Below are 4,381 nucleotides of genomic sequence, written 5' to 3'. Positions count from 1 at the left end.
CTACGAAAGCCATTATCCAGAGGATACAAGTGTTTATTAACAGCTGTCTACGCAAGATACTTCGGATCCGATGGCCAGACACTATCAGCAACAAGTTACTGTGGGAGACAACAAACCAGATTCCAGCGGAGGAAGAAATCAGGAAGAAGCGCTGGAAGTGGATTGGGCACACTTTGAGGAAATCACCCAATTGTATCACAAGACAAGCCCTCACATGGAATCCTGAAGGTCGAAGGAGAAGAGGAAGACCAAAGAACACATTACGCCGAGAAATAGAGACAGACATGAGAAGAATGAACAAGAACTGGAAAGAACTAGAAAAGAAGGCCCAGGACAGAGTGGGTTGGAGAAAGCTGGTCGGCGGCCTATGCTCCATTGGGAGTAACAGGCGTAAGTAAGTAAGTAAGTAATGATTTTTATTCATTTCGTTACTGGTCGGTATGTTTGTGCTTTCCACTTAATGACTGTAATTCTTAAATTATTGTACTAATCTAATTGTCTTTATGCTTAGGAACAGATAAGGTTTAAAACCAAGTTGTCCTTGTTCTAACTACAATGATTTTTATTCATTTCGTTACTGGTCGGTATGTTTGTGCTTTCCACTTAATGACTGTAATTCTTAAATTATTGTACTAATCTAATTGTCTTTATGCTTAGGAACAGATAAGGTTTAAAACCAAGTTGTCCTTGTTCTAACTACAGTTTTCACATAAACCCTGGGATCTCCAATATCGCGTTTTAGTTGTACTAGTACGTCTGTGAGACAAATTAAATCATAATTGGTCACTCAGAATCGAATTGATCGATTTGATCTTTCGATTGCAGCGAGGATTAAATTCTTTCTTTCATAGTATACTTGTACCTGTAGCCTTGGGTTGCAACGCATTTGTATAATATAAGTGCAATTTCATATCTGTAGCACTAAAATTTTTCGGATATACTAAACCGAATACTTTACTGAGTAGTGAACAATGTCATGTATATCAAGTCCTTCCTGAAGCCAATCGTATTTTATAAATCAAGTTTTAACGCGCCCCCTATTCATCTCAGTGATTCGAGTGGTGGAGTTAGATGGTAGAAGGAAAGAGACTCCCGAACCGAGATTTCGTGCTACTTACCACCCATCAGCAAGATGTACCTGTTATCTTATGGGAAGCAGTGCTTTTTGATGGGTTTAATCTCTCGTCACCCAGCTTCACAATCAGGAAAGTTACAGTCAAGCTATTCAGGCTGCAATTAACCTCTTGTATCTAGCTTTCACAAGTGCCATATTGACGTAATGTGACCTGATCAAAGCACATCATTTATAGCATCCCATAAAGTCTCCCAGACAAAAAAATCGTCTCAGATGACAGATCATAAAAGTAAAACTGGCATATAGGAGAGTCAGAACCAACAAGGAGTCTAGTTTATCACAGAAATCAAAAGCAATAGCTGAACGAACTAAGGGTCGGGGCTAACTGGCCATTCTATTCCATTCTAGTGAGGCACAACTGCGGCCTGCCATGAAAAACCAATAAGCGTTTAGTGACCTCCCTTTTGAAGCATCTTAAACAGAAAGAATGAAATGTGAAGCAATCACAACAAAAAGAAGGGCCGGTTCAACACACTCAAAAGAATTATCCCCCTACCCTTATAGAGCCCTTTGAAAGGATAATTGCAAAATAATATTAGTAGTTTTTGACGCAAGAGATCTGTCAGGAAGTAAGCAGAGACAATCTGAAAGGAAAAGATTACATACAGATATTTTGGAATGCCACGTGGAGTCCTTCTAAGGTTACTTCCGGCCACAAACCTGGATAAACGAAGGCTGAGCATAAGGTTAGCAAGCCCGTCCCATCGGAAGTACCCTTACTGAAAAAACCGACCAAAAAAGTTATCTTGAACTATTCAACATTTGCCCTGGGTATTGAAAAGTATTTTTAAGGAAAAGTTGTGAAATCGCATGATTAGAGTCGAAGCTCCCGGGAAGTAGTGAGTTCAATAGCTCTTTTTAAATACGGCACGATGACTACTATCGGTGCATGGAGTGTGAGTACAATATCAGATAAAGAACAACTCATTCAAACGGAGGTGGGAAGGAAAATGTACGACCTGACCGTTCTAGAAAGGAATTTGACCCTTTGGACACAAGATGGACAGAAAAACTAGCTTCGAGAGAGATGCTGCGATATCCTAGCTATGAAGGACATAATCCATTAGACGCATAAAAAGATGAACTAATGCTCTTCAAAACGGCAGATGAAAATCTCATAGATCCAGAACTACCAATATGTCCTTCCATACCAAGATGGGGGACGTTGCAATAAATGTTTTGTAGTGCTTTACGTCCATCAGTCGTAGAGAGGAAAATGATTAGGTTTTCTGAGGAGCTGCAGTCAGTCGTAAAGTAGTACTCAGAAAAGGATCTGATCATCTTAATAGCCAACATAGGTTCTTAGGTCGGTATGGATAACATTAGGTACGAAGATTTCACTGGATGAAATGGACTTTAAGACAGGAACGAGGATGATGATGGGCTTGAAAATCTGTGCGCTTTCGATGACATCGTCTTACCCCGCAAATGCTTAAAAAAAGCCACACACCACAGTGAAACAGATCGACCACACCTCTATTAATAAAAATTCTTAAGGTCTGTGGGTGATTAAGAACAAGAAGAGGAGCTGATATAGCTTCAGTTCACCAGCTGGTAGCAGTCAAGATGCAAATGAGGTTAGTAAAGGACTGTATAACTGGAGAAACAACATTACAGAAGTTTGACACAAGTGTTCTTCGAAACACCGACAAACTCAACTGCCAGCAACAGGTTCCCACCTTTAAAAGGTCTACTCAATGAAGGGGAAATCACTACGGTGAACCAATAAGAAGGAATCAAAGAAACGGTAGATTCAACATGTCAGAAGATGTTGGGTCGCAAGGAGCACTGGAATAAAAAAATGGGTCTCCACAGATACTCCATGGAAGGTTCATGAGATGAGAAACATAAGGATACTAATTACCAGTGGCCGAACAAGAACAGAGAGAGTCAGAATTCCAGCTGATAAGCAGAAGTGCATTGAAGACCCAGAAAGGACAACGGAAAAAGCAGTAAGGGAAGGGAATATGAGAGTACCGTAAAATTATTACAGACATTATTATTGACTTGAAACCTATTAGTTCACAAGTATTCTGAAGGAACCACTTCAATTTTCACTACAAGTGAAATTGTGCATAACAGTTTAGACTATTTACACAGTATTTACCCTACTTCAACAGGTTCTGTAATTCCTAAAGGAATATTAAGTTAACAGTCAAAGATGTGAGCAAGTTCCTTGATTTCCGTGCTTGTAGAAGAGAATAAGAGTACATAGTACATAATAATAATAATAATAATTTATTCTCAAATCACAGTTTGTTACATGAAGCATGCCGGTTTACAGGCAAGATCAAATTGTTAAAGAAGTTTCAATTTTGACTGTAGAAAATTACTCAGCTGGGTTGATATTTCATAAGATATGAATGTAAATGGATTTCGTAAGAAACATGTCAATATCACACTTGGCGCACTTTATGGAGGTAGCGTTGCAACATACAACTGATGGTCTAGAATAGATACATGCGAAGTTGGGGGCTTTTAGAAGTTTCGAACTTATATCCCTCCAGAATATCGGAAGCATTATTAACGGTGTAGGACGAAGTCACCCGTGCCATTTCTGTTTTCGGTGGAGTATCTGCAGGAGGCTGAAAAAGGTGTAAGAAAAAGGAAGGACGAAAAGCAGAGCACACAATTTTCATGGTAGAATAGTTAAGGTATAACCATTTAGTCTATTTGTCTGTTACTGAAGTATTTATTAGGTAAGAACATACTAATGTGTTAAAGAAAAATAAGTGTGGGCAAGGTATGAGTGGATAAGGAACTGTATAAATGTAGTTCAGAAGGAAGTATGGAATTGTGTAATTATAAAATAAAGTGCTGAAAACAGTATTCCGATACAAATGGCTGTCTCCCTTTTTTTCGAAGCTGTTTGAACTTTCTTTTTTGTTTTTAGATTTTATAGGGTATGGAGTGGGCTTCGCTTTTAACCAATTGTCTAGTTTGCTTGTATTAGGATTACTTGGTAGGAAGTGGAACCAATTCAGCTTTTTTTAACATGATTCAAAGTGGTATTTTGCATGAATAATTTCGCATCAATACCGTCGGTTCGTGACATCCCACTTGACATAAGGAGCCGTAATTTAATATGTTCTGCCCCACAGACACGGGTGGATTGCAGTTATCTCCCCACCATCATGTTTGCTGGTCAGTAACGCCACCCTCCCTCCTTTTATGATGTTAGGCTCTCTTACGTTTGTGGTCGGTATGAATATTGCTTTTATCAAGGACCATATTTGGAATACACTG

Source organism: Schistosoma mansoni, chromosome 3 (assembly GCF_000237925.1).
Source record: "Schistosoma mansoni strain Puerto Rico chromosome 3, complete genome".
Classification (NCBI taxonomy): domain Eukaryota; kingdom Metazoa; phylum Platyhelminthes; class Trematoda; order Strigeidida; family Schistosomatidae; genus Schistosoma; species Schistosoma mansoni.
This window is presented reverse-complemented; position numbering follows the sequence as displayed.